Here is a 23,228-nt window from a genome sequence, read left to right on the forward strand (position 1 = left end):
AAAAAAAAAATAAACTGTTTTTAATGTCAATGGCCTTATATTTGGCCATTAGCGTGTGTATTAAACATAATACATGCTTTTACATGAGCTGTCATGTCTCTGTTTTGTCAGATGCAGAAATGTATTCGGTTACTATCCGAATACATTTCTGCACTGACGCTGTTCTAACACGGAGACCTGGCAGCTTGCTAGATTGCAAAATCACCTCATTTGCATGGTTTTCCCCAGCAAATGAAGTGATTTGCATATTTTCTGGTTTTCTGTGTAAGAACAGTGTAGGACCACTCGTGCACGTGAAAATGGCACTATCCTGGATCATTCAGCGGCCATTTTTGATGCAGGAGCTTCCACACTGTTCCTCTATGGAAATTTCGTCTGGGCATGTCTTATGCAGGCCACATCAGTGTTCATCTATACCTAGCAGAACCTCTCATTTAAGGTCCCAGTCACTGTCCTACAGCACTCTCAGATCAGTGTCTGCAAGATCACCTGTATCAAATAGGTCACTACATCAGGCCAACTCACCATCCAGTTCTCATAACCATCCCTCTTCAAACTCACTTGCACTATCACCAAGCATATCTTTAATAGAAATACATAACTCATTTGATTCTGAACTATTGTGAATTAACACTGGCTTACAATCAGATCTTCCGAAACAGAAGTAAATAAGGTGAATAAGTTATTCATTAAAAAATAAATAAACAAAAAAGGGTGAGCCAAGGACACATTTCATCCCTGTAAAGGTGCTGCTTAAAAACCCTGTGGAAAGAAATCTGTATGGCATAATATGAGATTGTAGTCATTAACACCACTGCTGTATGCCTTACCTTTCTTGTAGCTAACAGTTACCTACAACTTCAAAGTAGTACTGCACACATTTTGAAAAAAACATTGATTAGAAAATTACTGATTAAAATGTATATCCTGAAATGTAGAAAAACACACCTGCTGCCACTTCACCTTCATCACTGCACAAATATTTTTTGTCTCTGAAGTCAGAAATTATGTATGACAAAATGAAATAATCTGATGTACAGTACCTCAGCAAACATCAATACATTAATCTGTGAAGATATTGCATAATATAAAAAATTATTTGTTTTCATACAAATGCAAAGAATGAACTCAAGTCAAATACTGAATTAATGAATTAATTTTTCATAATTATACCACATGAAGACACTCAGTACATCAGTACATAAAAAGTTATTGTCACCTCTTCAGCATCATTTATTTGGCAAAACAGCTAAATTGTGGTTAATATATATGTAAAGCCTTGCAACATCACTGAACAAGAGTCAGTGAATACTCAGGTATGACTTTACAAACAGTTCTGAAATAAAAAAAAATATTTAAAGATGAGAAGGACTGTTATATGAACAACTGACAGCAGGCCTTGCACCACACAGCGTAGCCCACAGATATCACTGCGTGCCTCAGTTATACTCTATGTGTTTATTACAATAGAGGAAAAACTAACCTGAAAGTCAGAATCCATAGTTCTGGACTAGACTCCACCTCTTCACCTGTGCAGCCATATGCTCTGCGTGAGCCTGCTACATGGATTCCTTTACTACTACTGTCAGCTGGTCATCATTACTCATATTTGGAGTGGTCACTTGACCACCAGACTGGCACATGATCATGTTGTGCTGAATGCAACAGGCTGTAAACATCATGCATACAATAGCTGGTTAATACTGATGATCACCCCCCCTCCCCAGAGTCATCCAGGTACCTGAAATGGCTCCTCAGGGGACTCAAGACCCTCTCAATGACAATACGGGTCTGGGACAGGGACATGTTATAGGTCTCTTCTGCAGCTTGGATTTCTCACTGCTGTCATGATCCATGGAGCCAGTGGATATCCAGCATCACCTGAAAGACAAAAAAAAAGACAGAGAATAAAAATATGTGTAGAGCATAACAATGGAAAAGTGATTTATTATTCAGCAATACATTTTACCAAAAACAACTACTTAAATGCATCGTAAAAACTAAAAAAAAATCTCACAAACAGGATGACCACTGCCTATCCTGCCATGCAGGAAGAGGTGTTAGAGTGAACTAGTGTGCCAGATATGGGAATCATGTGCACTGCCAGGATGGTGGACAGAGACATCGGTGATGTACCCCCAAGCATCACATACTACCTGGCAATTGATGGAATGGTAGCCTTTCCTACTGTGGTACTGCTCCCCTCATGGACCAGAAGGGGCTCTAATTGCAACATGGATGCTATATATTGCACCAAGTACCTCAGGGAAATGTGTCACCCATAATAGGCACGTATAGTCCTGACTCTATCCTGAGGTTATACTGAGAAAAAGATACACTGTTTCACATATGGCAAGAGTACATCCAGGAACTGTTGAAATATCCTCAAGGTAGAAGACAGTGAGATGACCAACATGTCCCCAGTCTGCCTCTGCAAGGTTCCCCTGGCATGTCTAGTGAGGGTTATATATATCTTACTGTATGCAGGGATAGAAAGTCCACCATTCCTACAGTACCCTAGTGGGGGTCATACATAGCTACTAAGACCCTTATAATGTCCCTATCCATTCCAAACCTGTCAAGTATCTCCTGATTATCAGAGTTACTGTTAGTTATCTTCTGGTTGTATCTCCACCTTCTTCACATGCTGGCTCCACTGGGCACAAGTTATTTTAGGTCATTCAAGATAAGCAACTCTCACCTGGAAATAACAAGGCTAGCAGCAAATGACAACATTTTCATGGACTGCAAATTAGATAGGGGTTGGTGAAGCTCCTCATGCCATGTCTATGGATGGCCTGGACAAGTGGGAAAATTCCACTATGAATTGTAAATGTTTGAGAGAATGCTTCATTTGCATAAGCTGGGTTACATCATTCCTCATTTACATCTTATTATGAGTTCATTTGTTTATCTCATTTGAAGTCATTGTGCATTAGTGTATGAATTCCAATTTAGTTGCACTCATTCACATACAATGTGGCTAGTCTTAATGCATCTGTGTAATGCATATCAATACCAACCCCCATGTCATACATTAGCAGAGGGCAAGCCCCCATGCACCACTTCACAAACCAGAGCAAGTTACATCCATAATTGGCTGTACACATTTGCATATTACTGTGATTTATAGAGTATGAAAGTCCATCATTCATGGACAGCATGGATAGCCTTAATGCGCCTACATAATGACTATGAATACCACCCTCTGTGTCATACTTTTGCAGAGTGCAAGCTCCCATGTAGCCTCTCAGAAACCAAAGAAAGGTTACATGCACCAACACACTCTAGAGGAAACCTGCATACTTAGAAATCCCCTGACAATTTATATATTCAACCTCTCAGCTTACACAGCCTCAGAAGTAAATATCCAATTTTCTTGCAAACCTAAGCATTTCCTTTACTTTCATTGACATTAAAATACATATTTAGTGGTGGAGTTGGTAGATGCAGCACTCCACCCAAATATGACATGCAAAGTACTTGAACACCTTCCACCTCAGACAAAATATTTATGAAGCCATAGCATTTACTTTTTTATTTGCTGGCTGCTGTTGTATTTATTTATGGAATCCATAGTTTCAATTGCAGGATACTGCAGCTATGACGTCTGAAAAGACCCCTGCTTATTAGTATTCACTGCTTGGTGCTGAGATGCCATATCTAATAGGTAGATATGCTTTTTAGCTTTACACTGCTCTATAATAAAGACAGTGTCAGTGGTGCAACAGGAAGCACACTTACTCTTGGTGCTGGAAGACCAAAAGGCCATAGGTTTTATTCTCACTATGGGTGATCAGATCTCTGACACTACTGTATAGCAGTAAGAGGTACTGCACTTCTCACTTTGTTAATCTTTGAAGGAAATGTCAAGCCAAGGTTACATCTGCTTGAGTTGGTGGTAGCTCAGTTGGTTATAAAAGATCAATGGCATAAAAATAGTGGGGAAAGTTCTCCTGTGTCCTGGTCAAATTTCCCCTAGTAGTATTAATACCATTTCATGTTTCTCCTGAAAAGAGACCACAAGCTTAGTAGGACTAGCCTGGTAAACAAAGGAAAAATGTTTACATGTTTATTGTAACCTGACATTAAGTATTTCATTAATTCCGTTTTGCTACACAATACTCAATGCATTCTTAATGTAACAAATTAAATGGGACGTATGTGAACAGTACTCAGGAAATATGTAGATACGGAAAACTGGAATTAAAATTTGAAAACTTAACTCCTATAAGTAGCACAAAGAAAAGTAGTGCTCTGTACATAACTTTAATAAACTACAACATGCACACTGCAGTTAGTCAGTTAAGGCTCAGCAAGAGGGAATGTTTTATAACACTGGCTCAGAGCGTCTTGGTTTGGCAAAATAATATACTTCATGTAAGTTGTGACATATTTTTTCCAGATGTTCTAATGTCATCCTATAACTCAAAGGTGCACCAGTGGTGAACTAGTGCTCCTGTAAAATGCCCATAGGTGTATATGCCTTAGGAGTGATTGTGTGTGTGTGTGTGTGTGTGTGTGTGTGTGTGTGTGTGTGTGTGTGTGTGTGTGTGTGTGTGTGTGTGTGTGTGTGTATATATATATATATATATATATATATATATATATATATATATATATATATATGTGTGTGTGTGTGTGTTGTGTCTTTTCAAGGATTCATTTGTCTGCATTGCTCATGTCCATTGATTCCCAATATAGTCTCCAGCTCCTCCATTCCCCTGAAATAGATTAAACAGTTAACCTGAAAATAAATAAATGCATGGATGTCCAGTAAAATCAGTTCTACTGATCTTGATTTTGAATAATGAGATTAACTGTGGTTCTTGTTTTGGAAACAAATGTAGTTAATGAATACTGATGCCAACAAGAGTCTGTTCTTGGATGTTATGTCTAAGAAAGCTGATGAGATTTCAGCCTGGAATATAGAACAGTTTTCCTTAGGACTGTATATTCAGCAAGCAGCAAGTAATCCCACAATGCTCAGTCTTTAAAATATATATCAAAGGCATTCTATTTCTCATTTTGGCAGTCAAAGTGGAAAAGCCAAATATATGATAATTTTTAAATGTGCACATAACCTGTAATCTCTTTTCTTTCATCTGCCTTATGTACATTTGAATTCATACAGGGCGTTGGTCTTTGGAATGTTGCATTGGACCATCTTTGACAAAAGATGTTAATGATTTATGTCTGTTAAAATCTGAAAGGAAAAGTTACAATCAGTTTGCATTATTACCTGCAGATCAGATATGTTAATCTAAAACTTTACCCAGACTGGTAAGCATAGAGTAATACCAGGCTACAACTCTTACCACACTTTTCGTCCACCAAAGCAGGACCGAAACACTAAAGGTGGAGGAGTGTCCATATTCACCAAGGATATTCACACCACCAGGCTAGTTGCCCAACACAATGCGTCTGAAATTCTCCAGGTACAACTAACACTAGGTAAGACTGCAATCCAAATTGTAGGTTGCTACAGATCCCCCACCATACCCCAAGATTCTCACTACACCTTTCTAAACATACTGGAAAATATTAAGATAGAACCAAACACCCTAATACTGGGTGATTTCAACTACCCTGCCATTAAATGGGAAAACTACTCCTGTACCAACACCTTTGCCCAATGGATCTTGGAATTCATAAATTGCAAAGCCCTGGATCAACTAATCCATAGTCCCACCAGGGGCTCCAATATCCTAGACATGGTCATTACCAACATGAGAAATCAATGCTCCACACCTATGGTCACCCCCTCGTTAGTCAGGTCTGACAATAAACTAATCACCCTTAACATACACATCCTACTCCCACCCCCAGTAAGGAAACCTCCATAAAAAACTTCTCCAAAGCCAACTTCATAGTACTCAAGTCAGAAGTGACAAACTTCATGACACCCATGCAGACGGGAACTGAAAGTTCAACTGCTGAATCCTATACTAAGGCACTGTACGAACAGATACGCTCATGCATGAATCGTGCAATCCCAAATAGAACCAAGATGCTCTCATCCAAACAAAGGAAGCCAATCTGGTGGTCCCCTGCCATAAACAAACTTTACAACAAAAGGAAAAAACTGTTGCAGAAAAGAGGAAAATCCCAGGATGCAAAAATCTTCCTTAAAAGCCTCAGTAAGAAACTGAGATCCCTCATAAAATCCTCCAAAGCTAGTTACGAAAATAAATATGCCAAAGATTCCAAAGACAACCACAAGACATTCCATAACTATGTCAAGAATCTAAATGGCAATGCTCAGATCTGCTCTGAGCTAAAACAGAATGGCATTAAATATACTGTTTCCAAGGATATTGCCAATATCCTGGCAGATCGATTCAGTGCCAATTTCACCCCCCCACCCCCTAAATGGTCCATCTCAATACCGGAAGATTACCAAATTCCAGTAATAATGGCCACACATGTAAAAAATGCACTCTCCAAAGCTAAGAATACAGCATCTATGGGACCAGATGACATCTTGGGCTGTGTACTACGTGAACTACAATATGAACTGGCACCTCACCTAAGTGTCATGCTTAATCATAGCCTCACCTCAGGTTTCATGCCCACTGAGTGACACAGAGCTACAGTTATCCCACTCCACAAGGGGGGATCCACCTTGGATCCCGGAAACTACCGTCCCATCAGTCTGACAAGCCTTATCTGCAAGGCCATGGAGCGTATTATCATGGAACTTATAAACAAAGACATTGGCAACCTTTAAACACTGGACCCCACCCAGTTTGGGTTCATGAAGGGCCGATCTTGTCTCCTGAACCTGATTGACTTCTTTGAATCAGTCTACAGAGCCATGGACAAGGGTAAGGTGGTCCACACAGCCTATCTAGACCTTGCCAAGGCCTTTGACACCATCACCCACTCTGGAATCATAGATAAACTTACTATGCTGGGCATTAATCCCTACGTCACCCAATGGGTTGCTAACTGGCTTACTGATAGAACACACACTGTAAATGTAGCCAACTCCAAACCCAGCTCCAGACAAGTGACAAGTGGAGTACCTCATGGTTCAGTCCTGGGACCGCTCTTGTTTGGCATCTACTTCTCTAAAGTACAGGCCAACACTAAGGGACTCTGGATAACAAAGTTCGCAGATGACTGCAAACAGGGAGCCATTATTGAATCCCCAAATGATGTGGATACTCTACAAAAGGGCCTTACAGAAACAGATGCTTGGTGACAGAGCCATGGGCTCAAGCTCAATGCCAAGAAATGTATAGTTATCCCCTTTGGGAAAAAAACATGCACGCATGAATTACCATATAGGTGGCAGTACACTAAATACCGAAAGTGTGATGAGACTTAGGGACACAGGTGGACAGTGGTCTCACCTTCGATAACCACATCACCACAACAGTCAGTAAATCCTTCTATGTGGCACACCTCATCACTAAGGGCTTTTCATCCAGAAAAAAGGAGATCATTGTCCCACTGTACTCATCCCTTATTAGACCCATTATAGAATACGACGCCCCGTTTGGTATGTACCTTTCAAGACATCTGCAACAACTGGAAAGGCCGCAGAAATACCTCACTAAAAGAATCGCAGGCCTAAAGCAGATGCCCTACACTGACCGCCTTAAAAAACTCCAGCTATACTCTGTTGCATATCGTCTACTCAGAGGCGATCTCTGCTTAACATACAGGGCCATGTCAAACCCAGAGCTGTTGGACATGCTACACTTAAAGAAATCCAAATCCTTCAGAGCCACACGCTCCAGGGATCTAAACCTTGTCATCACAATAAACAAAACATGCTGGAGGGATAGGTTTCTGACCCAGAGACTCCCCAGACTCTGGAATAGATTGCCCATACATGTCAAGCAGAGTGCCTCTTTGGCCTTCTTCAAAAGGAACCTTAACGATTGGATGGGAGATAGGAAATTCACCCCAGGGATCACATCAGTCATCCTGCTAGACAGGGGTCCAGGGAAGTAAATAGTGTGGGAAGAAATAGCCAGGGAATTGTTATGGCTAGGCTTGTTTAGGCCCTAGGGCTGATAGCCTAGTACCAACCTATGAACCTATGAAGTAAGTAGAATCCCCATACTTTCACACTGACCTTTCTTCTTCCCATCTAATTTCAGCAAATATATGCCCTCATATACAATGCAGTAAAACAGTAAAAGATGTACAAAATATAGCCAGAAACGCATCCTAACAAATCTATTTGGTTTATCAGGAAATCATGTGTACAGGTTGCATCAAAAGCACAACCCACAGAGCTGTCAAACAAACCACAAATACATTTTGATGTAAAACAAAATAAAGTCGTTTAAACTCACCTGCATCAGTTTATTACCTTGATCAGTACTAGAACACTTAGTATCACCATTGACAGTGCCCATTTCCCCAAGAATCAGCAACGCACTAGTGTCTTCACTGTCAAGTGTTTTATGCCCACAGAATGCTCACGCAGTTCTATTGTTACAAATACATTTTTTTCCTGTAGATAGGATGATGTGTTATCACCTCTCATGTGTTTTTGACTCTCATATCTTAGAGATATGACCACCTGTCAGAAACTGACACAGTTGCAGGCTGATTTCCTTTTAATCTTAAATGAAAAAAAGGCAATTTGCTATATGATTATAAATGCAGGAAATGTTTCTTTTTTCCTCATTAATGACATACCTTGTGACTCACCAAAACTTTTTTTTAGTATTCTGAGACCAGATTTTAAGTACAGTAAAGAGTTGATTATCCAAACTAATTGGGACCAATGGTAGTTCATATAATCAAACTGTTTGGATAATCAAACATATAATTGACCCGGATAAAAAACTTCTAAAATCTTATTTTTTTCTGCATGCTTGATACACTTTTCAACCATTCAGCAATTTCAGTGGACATATTTTTCACACACAAGCTGGTACAAGCTCAAAAAACATGCTTAAGTGAATATGTATAATGTTTACATATACAGACTTTATCATTTTTCCTATTCGAAAACTTTGGAAGGTTGGTTCAGATAACTGACGTTTTGGATAATAAACGTTCAGATAATTGACTCTACTGTATATCAAATGTGACTTCTTTACTCGTAAATGCCAGTGGAACATTACAGTTCATTCTCTAAAAGTGATACTGCATAACAAAAAGAAAATCTCCTTTGATGGAACAGTAGATTCAGTGGAAATGAAGTGATACTTGAGAAAATGATGGAAATGAGTCTCTTGAATGCTTGCTCCAGAAGTGGCTGCTGTCATTAGGAAGTGCAAGAATTTTATTTTGGAAATACATCTATTAACTTTTAAATTTTAGGGTATACATATACAGCTTGCCAGGTAAGGACCCAACTCAAGAACAGTTGTATTTTCACTCCATGTTTTTTCAAGGAAACTGAATTAACATAGTGGCTGTGAACTTTCAGAAAGGCAGATATAAGACATATTTTGTAGCACAGTAGCATGAAGCTATAGTAGTTCATGAGGGCTGTCATAAGACAAGTGCATTTATCCATTTATTTTGTTCAGGGGTGATACATTACTTCCTTAATGTACTGTAAAATAATGTATTTAATGAAGCATCAACTATAATTTTAGCAGTTTCTGATATTTGTGCACATAATTTAATTTCTCTGGATAGTGCCATGAATGGGGCAGCAATAATTCTGGAAACTGAACAAGACATGCACATGTAACTGCCTCAGAAATATGCATACACCTCAACAGCAGAACTGTTTTACAGCAACATACAATTATAAATTTGCAATATACATGTTTAAGCTACTCAATTTAAATTGCAATGTGCATTGAAGGAATATTTGCCCATTTTAATTGAGTTGCACTTCTTCCTGGAATTGTATTGTATATATTATTTTTTTTTTCAATTCCAGGTTTTGTAAACTGTCTTCACAATTGTGGAACATAATTCCTGCAAGAACACAATGACATCTATACTGTGAACACCTCGTTACACACATTACTATGTATTTGTAGCATGTGTATGTCACACTACAATTCAGCTTTGTACAGCATGATACAAGCCAAGGTCTTTATAAACATTAAATAGTTAGCATCATCACAAGACTTTGTGAATAGGCAAATTTATAAACTAAGTTGCCAACATTATTTTCTCAACCACTGACATTATTAATGTGAACTGATTAGTTTATGGACAATACAAACTGCCTATATCAGCTGCAGGCAATGAGCGAAATGCCTTTATTTAAAACACTAAGTTCACACATTCCACAACTTCATCAGAAAAGTGATATCATAAGCAGTATAAAGTAAGACTCAGCCTAATATTCGTATAGGGTAAGAGTTCAACATACAGGAAACAGCAACTGGACATCTGCCATCTATATACATCATATCCTTACTTGTGCTCAGAATTATCTGTACTTTTCATGCAGCGGGTAACCGTTGTCCACTTGGCCCATATTAAAACATCGGTAGGTGAGGATCCATTGATGCTATATTGAAAATACAAATGACTTTACAATATTGTATAAAATGTCATTTTCCCCTATTATATATAACAAAAATGAACATAACTTTAAAACAAGGTGAAGATGCATACATTGACAGAATAGTCAGGGCTACATGGGGAGAGGTAAGACTGAGCAAGGTTACAGTTTTGTATAAATATTCATTTAGTAATGTAAGTATTTACAGCTTCTATGTTTTTTTTTAAATTTTTTGGCATTTATAATACACAGCATACCAATACTGGATGCCACATGAGACTAAACGGAAGGTGTTTTTTTCTGTGATTCACTATGTCTGACTATAGACTAATTTGTGAAGCCTTCTGCAACCTGACATCCACACAGTTTATTCCCCAGGTTCTTCATGTCCTGCAGTATCTTCTCCTGTATTCCCTGATGAATATTATCAATCGCTTACTGAAACTCTTTCAAAGAATTATTGAAGGAAGCAACTATTGTTACTTTCCTTAAATGTCTGAAGTCTTGTCCATTAATAGTTACAACCCCATATCTCTTCAATCTTCCTTGTCCAATTTATTTAAAAAGGCAGTATCATCTCAGCTGGGCTGGTGGTTCTGCTGTGATAAATAATCTAAATTTCATTCTGGCCACAGAATCCCATTGCACTACATTTCCTTACTAGCTGCATTTACAAGGCCATGGACAGCATAGCCTTACTAGGGATCAAATATACTGCTTCTTAGGGAAAGCAGCATTTATCATGCTCAGTGCTATCACAGTGCTGTACTTAGGGAATGCAGCATGTCATGTATTGTGCTCACTGCTATCACAGTGCTGTACTTAGGGAAAGCAGCATGTATCGTGCTCAGTGCTATCACAGTGCTACATAGGGAACACAGCATGTATCGTGCTCAGTGCTATCACAGTGCTGTACTTAGGGAATGCAGCATGTCATGTATTGTGCTCACTGCTATCACAGTGCTGTACTTAGGGAAAGCAGCATGCATCGTGCTCAGTGCTATCACAGTGCTACATAGGGAATGCAGCATGTATCATGCTCAGTGCTATCACAGTGCTGTACTTAGGGAATGTAGCATATAACATGCTCAGTGCTATCACAGTGCTGTACTTAGGGAATGCAGCATGTATCATGCTCAGTGCTATCACAGTGCTGTACTTAGGGAATGCAGCATGTATCGTGCTGAGTGCTATCACAGTGCTGTACTTAGGGAATACAGCATGTATCGTGCTCAGTGCTATCACAGTGCTATACTTAGGGAATGCAGCATGTATCGTGCTCAGTGCTATCACAGTGCTGTACTTAGGGAACGCACCATGAGTGCTACCATAGTGCTGTACTTAGGAAATGCAGCATGTATCGTCCTCAGTGCTATCACAGTGCTGTACTTAGGGAATACAGCATGTATCATGCTCATTGCTATCACACTGCTATACTTAGGGAATGCAGCATGTATCATGCTCAGTGCTATCACAGTGCTGTACTTAGGGAACGCAGCATGAGTGCTACCACAGTGCTGTACATAGGAAACGCAGCATGTATCATCCTCAGTGCTATCACTGTGCTACATAGGAAAAGCAGCATGTATTGTGCTCAGTGCTATCACAGTGCTGTACTTAGGGAATGTAGCATGTATCGTGCTCAGTGCTATCACGGTGCTGTACTTAGGGAATGCAGCATGTATTGTGTTCAGTGCTATCACAATGCTGTACTTAGGGAATGCAGCATGTATTGTGGTCTGTGCTATCACAGTGCTGTACTTAGGGGATGCAGCATGTATCATGCTCAGTGCTATCACAGTGCTGTATTTAGGGAATGCAGCATGTATCATGCTCAGTGCTATCACAGTGCTGTACTTAGGGAATGCAGCATGTCATGTATTGAGCTCACTGCTATCACAGTGCTGTACTTAGGGAACACAGCATGCATTGTGCTCAGTGCTATCACAGTGCTACATAGGGAAAGCAGCATGTATCGTGCTCAGTGCTATCACAGTGCTGTACTTAGGGAATGTAGCATATAACATGCTCAGTGCTATCACAGTGCTGTACTTAGGGAATACAGAATGTATCGTGCTCATTGCTATCACAGTGCTATACTTAGGGAATGCAGCATGAGTGCTACCACAGTGCTGTACATAGGAAACGCAGCATGTAACATCCTCAATGTTATCACAGTGCTACATAGGAAACGCAGCATGTATTGTGCTCAGTGCTATCACAGTGCTGTAATTAGGGAATGTAGCATGTATCGTGCTCAGTGCTATCACAGTGCTGTACTTAGGAAATGCAGCATGTCATGTATTGTGCTCACTGCTATCACAGTGCTGTACTTAGGGAACGCAGCATGTATCGTGCTCAGTGCTATCATGGTGCTACATAAGGAACGCAGCATGTATCGTGCTCACTGCTATCACAGTGCTGTACTTAGGGAACGCAGCATATATCATGCTCAGTGCTATCACAGTGCTGTAATTAGAGAACGCAGCATGTATCATGCTCAGTGCTATCACAGTGCTGTACTTAGGGAACACAGCATGTATCGTGCTCAGTGCTATCACAGTGCTACATAGGGAATGCAGCATGTATCATGCTCAGTGTTATCACAGTGCTGTACTTAGGGAATGCAGCATGTATCGTGCTCAGTGCTATCAAAGTGCTGTACTTAGGGAATGCAGCATGTATTGTGCTCAGTGCTATCACAATGCTGTACTTAGGGAATGCAGCATGTATTGTGGTCTGTGCTATCACAGTGCTGTACTTAGGGGATGCAGCATGTATCATGCTCAGTGCTATCACAGTGCTGTATTTAGGGAATGCAGCATGTATTGTGCTCAGTGCTATCACAGTGCTGTACTTAGGGAATGCAGCATGTCATGTATTGAGCTCACTGCTATCACAGTGCTGTACTTAGGGAACACAGCATGTATCGTGCTCAGTGCTATCACAGTGCTACATAGGGAAAGCAGCATGTATCGTGCTCAGTGCTATCACAGTGCTGTACTTAGGGAATGTAGCATATAACATGCTCAGTGCTATCACAGTGCTGTACTTAGGGAATGCAGCATGTATCGTGCTGAGTGCTATCACAGTGCTGTACTTAGGGAATACAGCATGTATCGTGCTCAGTGCTATCACAGTGCTATACTTAGGGAATGCAGCATGTATCGTGCTCAGTGCTATCACAGTGCTGTACTTAGGGAACGCAGCATGAGTGCTACCACAGTGCTGTACTTAGGAAACGCAGCGTGTATCGTCCTCAGTGCTATCACAGTGCTACATAGGAAACGCAGCATGTATTGTGTTCAGTGCTATCACAGTGCTGTACTTAGGGAATGTAGCATGTATTGTGCTCAGTGCTATCACAGTGCTGTACTTAGCGACTGCAGCATGTCATGTATTGTGCTCACTGCTATCACAGAGCTTTACTTAGGGAACGCAGCATGTATCGTGCTCAGTGCTATCATGGTGCTACATAAGGAACGCAGCATGTATCATGCTCAGTGCTATCACAGTGCTGTACTTAGGGAATGCAGCATATATCATGCTCAGTGCCATCACAGTGCTGTAATTAGGGAACGCAGCATGTATCATGCTCAGTGCTATCACAGTGCTGCATTTAGGGAATGCAGCATGTATTGTGCTCAGTGCTATCACAGGGCTGTACTTAGGGAATGCAACATGTATCATGCTCAGTGTTATCTCACTGCTGTACTTAGGAAATGCAGCATGTATCATGCTCAGTGCTATCACAGTGTTGTACTTAGGGAATGCAGCATGTATTGTGTTCAGTGCTATCACAATGCTGTACTTAGGGAATGCAGCATGTATTGTGCTCTGTGCTATCACAGTGCTGTATTTAGGGAATGCAGCATGTATTGTGCTCAGTGCTATCACAGTGCTGTAGTTAGGGAATGCAGCATGTATCGTGCTCAGTGCTATCACAGTGCTGTTCTTAGGGAATGCAGTATGTATTGTGCTCAGTGCTATACCAGTTCTGTACTTAGGGAATGCAGCATGTATTTTGCTCAGTGCTATCACAGTGCTGTACTTAGGGGATGCAGCATGTATCGTGCTCAGTGCTATCACAGTGCTGTTCTTAGAGAATGCAGCATGTATCCTGCTCAGTGCTATCACAGTGTTGTACTTAGGGAATGCAGCATGTATTGTGCTCAGTGCTATCACAGTGCTGTACTTAGGGAATGCAGCATGTATCGTGCTCGGTGCTATCACAGTGCTGTACTTAGGGAATGCAGCATGTATCATGCTCAGTGCTATCACAGTGCTGTACATAGGGAATGCAGCATGTATCATGCTCAGTGCTATCACAGTGCTGTACTTAGGGAATGCAGCATGTATCGTGCTCAGTGCTATCACAGTACTGTACTTAGGGAATGCAGCATGTATCGTGCTCAATGCTATCACAGTGTTGTACTTAGGGAACACAGCCTGTATTGGGCTCCGTGCTATCACAGTGCTGTACTTAGGGAATGCAGCATGTATCATGCTCAGTGCTATCACAGTACTGTACTTAGGGAATACAGAATGTATCGTGCTCAGTGCCATCACAGTGCTGTACTTAGGGAATGCAGCCTGTATCGTGCTCAGTGCTATCACAGTACTGTACTTAGGGAATGCAGCATGTATCGTGCTCAGTGCTATCACAGTGCTGTACTTAGGGAGTGCAGCATGTATTGTGCTCAGTGCTATCACAGTTTTGTTCTTAGGGAATGCAGCCTGTATCATGCTCAGTACTATCACAGTGCTGTACTTAGGGAATGCAGCATGTATCGTGCTCAGTGCTATCACAGTACTGTACTTAGGGAATGCAGCATGTATCGTGCTCAGTGCTATCATAGTACTGTACTTAGGGAATGCAGCATGTATCATGCTCAATGCTTTCACAGTGCTGTACTTAGGGAACGCAGCCTGTATTGGGCTCAGTGCTATCACAGTGCTGTACTTAGGGAATGCAGCCTGTATCGTGCTCAGTGCTATCACAGTACTGTACTTAGGGAATATCATGCTCAGTGCTATCACAGTGCTGTACTTAGGGAACACAGCATGTATTGTGCTCAGTGCTATCACAGTTCTGTTCTTAGGGAATGCAGCCTGTATCATGCTCAGTGCTATCACAGCGCTGTACTTAGGGAATGCAGCATGTATTGTGCTCAGTGCTATCACAGTACTGTACTTAGGGAATGCAGCATGTATCGTGCTCAGTGCTATCACAGTACTGTACTTAGGGAATATCATGCTCAGTGCTATCACAGTGCTGTACTTAGGGAACGCAGCATGTATTGTGCTCAGTGCTATCACAGTTTTGTTCTTAGGGAATGCAGCCTGTATCATGCTCAGTGCTATCACAGCGCTGTACTTAGGGAATGCAGCATGTATCATGCTCAGTGCTATCACAGTACTCTACTTAGGGAATGCAGCATGTATCGTGCTCAGTGCTATCACAGTACTGTACTTAGGGAATATCATGCTCAGTGCTATCACAGTGCTGTACTTAGGGAATGCAGCATGTATCATGCTCAGTGCTATCACAGTGCTGTACTTAGGGAACGCAGCCTGTATCATGCTCAGTGCTATCACAGCGCTGTACTTAGGGAATGCAGCCTGTATCGTGCTCAGTGCTATCACAGTACTGTACTTAGGGAATGGAGCATGTATCGTGCTCAGTGCTATCACAGTGCTGTACTTAGGGAGTGCAGCATGTATTGTGCTCAGTGCTATCACAGTTTTGTTCTTATTGAATGCAGCCTGTATCATGCTCAGTGCTATCACAGTGCTGTACTTAGGGAATGCAGCATGTATCGTGCTCAGTGCTATCACAGTACTGTACTTAGGGAATGCAGCATGTATCGTGCTCAGTGCTATCATAGTACTGTACTTAGGGAATGCAGCATGTATCGTGCTCAGTGCTATCACAGTGCTGTACTTAGGGAACGCAGCCTGTATTGGGCTCAGTGCTATCACAGTGCTGTACTTAGGGAATACAGCCTGTATCGTGCTCAGTGCTATCACAGTACTGTACTTAGGGAATATCATGCTCAGTGCTATCACAGTGCTGTACTTAGGGAACGCAGCATGTATTGTGCTCAGTGCTATCACAGTTTTGTTCTTAGGGAATGCAGCCTGTATCATGCTCAGTGCTATCACAGCGCTGTACTTAGGGAATGCAGCATGTATCGTGCTCAGTGCTATCACAGTACTGTACTTAGGGAATGCAGCATGTAACGTGCTCAGTGCTATCACAGTACTGTACTTAGGGAATGCAGCATGTATCGTGCTCAGTGCTATCACATTGCTGTACCTGGTATTCCAGCTGCTTTTCACATCATGAGAAAGGGTGCCATAGACACACCTTTGTTAAGTCCCTTTTCTTCCATGATAGGTGCATAATAAACTTCTGTATTTGGATCTTACTAATCAAACTTTTCCTTGGTCCTCTTCTTATCTTGAGTTAATTAGTAATTCTTTATGGGAACGACTTATTTCTAATCAGGTCTGATCACAGCATACTTCTGAGTGAAAACATTGCTCTGTTACATTCATAGAGATACCACCCCCACTCAAAAAAAAAAAAACCCATAATGGCAAGTTAAGATTTTCCCTGAAGCAGCACGCAGTCTATTTTTGAAGCAACTATATCTTGTGTCCTGTTTTGCGTATCATGGACTGCTCTTACAGTGTAATTTCTTGAAACCATTTGGTTTCTAATACAATTATGGGAACTGACCCCATTCCTAAGTCAGGGTTTAATTAAAGTTCATGAAATTAGTATTTTTTCAATCTTTGATGTTAGCTAAAAGTGCTAATTTTAGCATCTGCAATGTGCCAAAAACTGAATCCTTGTGCAATTCATATAGAATTACATGTATTGGTAGCATATATTAAATATGACTGTAGATTCTTTTTTTATTACAACCATTGTTCCTACTACTATTTGAACTGTCTGGGTATCTTTCTTCCACATTGCTAACAATTTCTGGATGCACAACACAGATCACAACCCAATATATGTCAATAAAGACTGCGTGGAAAGGGTTTCTGCCTTCATGTTTCCAGGTGTACATGTGGCAGAAGATATCTCTTGGTCCATAAACACCATGGAAGCAGTCAAGGAGGCACAGGAGGATACTCAGGAAAAACATCCTGCAGGAGAAGCTACTGGTGTCTTTTTACCGCTGTTTTATTGAAAGTGTGCTGACATACTGAATTTCCACGTCATATGCAAATAGCTCAGTGGTAGACAGTAAGGCCCCTGAAAGGATCCTTAACTATGCCCAGAAAATGATTGGCTGCTCACTGCCCTCTTTGGAGAAACTCTTCAGCTCTCACCGTCTCAACAGGGCAACCAACATCTTGAAAGACCCTGCTCACCATGGACATCACCTGTTTTAGCTGCTGACTTCACTGATGGTGCAGGTCCATTCCATCCCAGAGGACAAACAGACTTAAGAACGGTTTCTATCCCAGGGCCATACGTGAACTGAACAATGCTAAATACTCACAATGAGTACAGATAATAGCCATTTGCATTCTAAAGTATATGTTTACATTCCTGTGCAGAGATCAGAGTTTACAATTAGGAGATATAACGGGTGTCATTTTCAAAGTATTCCCCTACACCAGCTACAGTCTTGAATGCGTGTGTTAGCCAAGTAAGTCAATTGTTGCTTAACTGCACTATTCACACTGTTTTTTATCTATGTTTATTTAATATTAGTCATAATTCCTGATGTACAGGCTTGATTATTACAGAATGTATTGAAATATCACCAAGTGGCACCAACAAATGTGTTGGTGTGTATAACGCTGATAGCGGTGTTTGCTATATGTTGAGTACTGTTCCTTTTGCTAGTAATGTAAAAAAACTGATTGTGCTGTTCCCTTTGTTTGTGGATATTAGAGAAACAAAAGTGTGTATAGTAAATTGTGGTTAAATAGTATGTATGGAAATACTCAAGCTGTTTGATTGTAGATACTGTAGAAGCTAACCGCGAGTATATTAAAGTGTAGCTGTATACTCTGCATGTATAACTGATAGCGGTTGTGGATTAATACAATAAGATCATTCTGTCCGACTCATTTGTGGTATTTAGACAGTAAATAATAGGACATATAGGTTCATAGGTAGGTACTAGGCTATTGGGCCTAGGGCCTATATAAGCCTAGCCAAACGGTACCCTGACTTTCACCACCCCAGAAAATTATTTTCCTGTGCCCCTGTCGAGCTGAGCCACAAAAGTGATCCCCAGGGTGAATTTCTAATCTCCCATCCAATCATCAAGATTTTTCTTGAAGAGTGCTAATGAGGAGCTTTGTTTGATATAGATAGGTAGTTTGTTCCAGAGTATGGGAAGTCTCTGGGACAGGAATCCATCACTCCAGCATATTCTGTTTATTGTGGTGACAAGGTTTAGGTCCCTAAAGCATGTAGCTCAGAGGGATTGGGATTTCTTTAGGTGGAGCATGTCCAACAGCTCTGGGTTTGACATAGCTTTGTATGTTAGGCAGAGATCGCCTCTGAGTAGGCGATACGTGACAGAGTAAATCTGGAGTTTTTTGAGACGGTCTGTGTAGGGCATCTGTTTGAGGCTGGTAATACTCTTTGTGAGGTATTTCTGTGGCCTTTTCAGTTGTTGTAGATGTCTTGTGAGGTACATACCAAAAGGGGCGTTGTACTCTATAATGGGTCTAATGATTGATGAGTAGAGGGGAACAATGACCTCTGTTTTCCTGGATGAGAAACCTTTTGTGATGAGGTGTGCCACGTAGAAGGATTTCCTGACTACTGTGGCGATGTGATTATCAAAGGAGAGACTACTGTCCACCTGTGTCCCAAGGTCTCTTATCACACTTTCAGTGTTAAGTAGACTACTGCCTATGTGGTAGTTCATGGGTACAGAGTTTTTACCAAAAGGGATGGCAATGCACTTTTTGGCATTGGGCTTGAGGTCATGGCTTTGATACCAGGCATCTGTCTCAGTGAGGCCCTTTTGCAGGATGTCCACATCATTAGAAGTTTTGATTATGGCTCCTAGTTTACAGTCATCTGCGAAATTTGTTAGCCAAAGACCTTCTGTGTTAGCCTGTACTTCAGAGAAGTAGATACCAAACAGGAGAGGACCCAGGACTGAACCCTGTGGTACTCCACTTGTCACTGGTCTGAAGTTGGATTTAGAGTCTGCTACTTGGGGTGGGGGCAGGATGTGGATATCTAGGGTAATTAGCTTATGGTCGTATCGGACCAATGAGGCATTGACTTCAGGTGTGGAACACCGATCACTCATGTTGGTAATGACTAGATCTAGGATATTGTTGCCCCTGGTGGGGGTGTGGATAAATTGATCCAGGGCTTTGGAGTTTATGAATTCCAGAAAGCGGTGAGCGAAGGAGTTGGTACATTAGTAGTTTTCCCAGTAAATGGTGGGGTAGTTGAAATCGTCCATTATTAGGGTGTTTGGTTGAACCCTAATATTTTCCAGTACATCAAGAAAAGAGGAGTGGGAATCTTGGGGCATGGTGGGGGATCGGTAGCAAGCTACAATTTGGATTGCAGTTTTGTCCAGAGTTATTTGCACTTGGATAACCTTGGCTGCATTATGCTGAGCAACTAGCCTGGAGGTGTGGATATCCTTAATGAATATGGACACACCTCTGCCTTTGGTGTTCCAGTCCAGGTTACATGGCCGAAAAGTATGGTATGAGTTATAGTCTGGTAGTGCAGGGGTGCTCTCTGGAGCCTTGAACCAGGTCTCAGTCACTGCACAGATATCGATGTTCTCCATTTTAAGGAGTGCCTTGAGTGAGTGCATTTTGAGATTTAGACTTCTAGCATTGAGTAGCATCACCCTCAGTTTTTGCTTGCCTATTCCTGTTATGGTGGTGAAATTGTCATTTAAACCTTGCCTAAAAAGGCACTATATGGGTGGCAAGAACCTTAGCAGGTATCTGGAATCCCAGGGGTGACAGTTGCAAGTCATCTCTGGCTAAGCATCAAGGTCTGTCAACTATGTCATCCCAGGTAGACAGATACTGGATCCCTTTAGAATGACACCAGAAGCTTAGCCAATTGTTGAAGTCAATCATTTTGTCCTTGTACTGCGGTATCATTATGGGTGATGGCAGAATGCTAATCAGGGCTAGGGTCATACCTGCCTGGGCTACAAGATTGAAGAGCTCTTCCATGTCTCTTTTCATGTAGTCCAGGGAGGTACACCTCAGGTCGTTCACACCAACATGGAAAATGACAGAGTCATATTTGTACTTGTTGTGGAGTGACCTGAGTGCGTGGGTTATGTGGTGGATCCTGGCACCCGACAGGCAGCTGACAGTAACCTTCTCCTTGTTTAGCCTGGTGAGTGGGACATCAGTGTGCATGACTATAGAGTCACCTATGACTAGTGTGTTGAGTAAGTTTTTTTGCCTTATTGGCTGTGGTTGAGTGGCACAATGAGTCTGCGGGCTATGTGTCATTTGGGTTGTGTTGGGGGTGGAGGTTGCTTGCATTTCTGCTTTGGAGGTCTCTGTTGCTTGAGCAGATTATTACTGAGAGCCTCCGTAAATGTTTTTGTGTTTGTGTGGATTTTGGTGGTGTAGATTTGGTGAGACTATGTGATGAGTCCAGTGTAGTGCAAGTGTTTACCTTCTCCTCTTGACTGTCAAGTTCAGTCTTGGTTGGAGAGAGCTTTCCCTCCAGTTTGGCTAGATAAGTGCATCTCTCACAGGTTGCAGTGTTGGGTGATAGGTGGAGATGGTTGTCTGTGTACATGAGGCAATTTCTACATTGCCCCAAGATGCCCAGATTCATCAGATAGACAGGAGAGAACACTGGGAGCTGACCCTTGGACATGCCTGAATAAAAAACTATTTTCTTCTAGATAAGTGAGGAAAGTGAGTACAAGAGCTGTTTTTCTCTAAGCAAGTGAGGAAAGTAAGTACCAAAACTGTTTTCCTCTAGGTAATGAGGAAGGTTGAGTGCTGTAGTAATTAGTAGGTTATTTAGTGCTTACAACAAGTTCTGAACAAGTGCTGATCACAAATAAGCAAATTCAAGTGCTAAAACTAAGAATCTGTATCTGGACTAAACTAGTTACAGGAAAGGGGGGAAACAAGTGCAAATGCGGGCTTTTAAATCAGAAAGTTGAGAAAGATGGAAAAACTGCCCAAACAACCAATAACTACTATTTCTAGGCCAGAACCACTCCTTATGTGGTAGATAGGCTGCCTAGTGCTTACCACTCCCACTGATAAGCTAGAAGGCTTCCCTCCAACACATAAAGCTTGGGGGTTTCAGAAGCTTACATACAGTCCTGGATACAGCAAATCTGAATCTGTACTATACTAGTTACAGGAAAGGTAGGAAACAGGCTTAGATTTATTTATTTTTTTTAAATACAGAGTCCTGGGTATTGTGTTCACTTGCCTTGTGGGATTTGTAGTTGAAGCTCCAGTAAGTGTGGCTGTATGTGTGCATCTGTTATTGCTTTTGCTGAGTGCGTTTGGGTTTGCTGAGGATAATTGTTTCAGGGGGAAGGTTTGGGATGTTTTTAGGGTTTGGAAAGATTGGATTTAAGTGCCTTAGCATAAGTTGTTCTATGTGTGTAGTGCGTACTATGTTTGGTGGATGCAGCTTGTGTGAACTTGAAAACCTATTTTTTATTATATGTGTTTGTACTTGAGAGTTTTGCCTCAAATGACAATGTGTTTGTATATTTATTGCATACTGTATCTGTTTCTTTAAGGATTAAGTGGGTTTCAGTGAACATGAAGCAATAGCAAAATTATCTCAAGATACCCACATCCAATAAATTGGTTGAAGAGAAACTGAGAAATTGCATACCTATGTTGTCAGGTCCTTTAGCTGATGAGCTACAAGAGTGCAGTACATGAGGGGTAATAGAGGGCTACTAGGGGTGCTTTGGGGGTTCAAGCCTAGACTATGTTGTATAGAACTAAATGTTAATGGCAGTGCAACTCTACATGTAAATAAACTGCTCTATGCTTTCAGCATGCACAGTAGTCTCACTGAGCTACTGGGTATAGTTTTCTGAGTATTTTTTAGTGAAAACTTGCTGTTTAGATGTTTCATCTGTACGGGACACAGCCCAACACTACAGCACAATGAGCAGCTTTGTGCAAATATACTTGATTTATAGGGGTTATAAAAATAAGGAAAACTAGCTAAATGACCCCCTGGCCAATAGAAGTACCTCAGTCCCTGCCTTCCTATGTGATTTCCAAATCAGTCAGGCCTGGCTACCCCCATAATGCCACTAGGAAAGTACGCTAGGTCTTCCTAATGTAAAATATCATTCAATTAGCTGAAAGTGAAAACCAACACAAACAAGTTAACCACTAACTACAGTAGGACTGGTAAGCAATGTTTTCTAGGGTGATTTCAGGGCAACGACTTCAACAGTTGGATCCAGTAAAACACATCCACTTTACAGTTAAAACAAGCAGAAACTTTTACTACATAAATTCAGTAAAATAGAAGCAGTACACTTGGAAAATTCAGGAAGGTGCAATGTTTTGAAAATGAAGTAGTTATCTTGCCCGTACAACAGTAGATACAACTAAAAGCTCTTGTAAGATCGACAGTGTTGCTAATCTGTGCAGGAATGGGCACAGGCTAGAATAACGTTAAGAAGACACTGCATTATCCACCAGGCAGAAGCCTGAGAGTCACCCAATATACTTCTAGTTTGTCTCTGAAAATTGCTGAGAGCAAGTATATTAAGGGCTATTTAAACACTGGTATCCATGGGAACAG

This window comes from Protopterus annectens, chromosome 14.part0 (assembly GCF_019279795.1).
Source record: "Protopterus annectens isolate FY-2018-M chromosome 14.part0, PAN1.0, whole genome shotgun sequence".
Taxonomy (NCBI): domain Eukaryota; kingdom Metazoa; phylum Chordata; order Ceratodontiformes; family Protopteridae; genus Protopterus; species Protopterus annectens.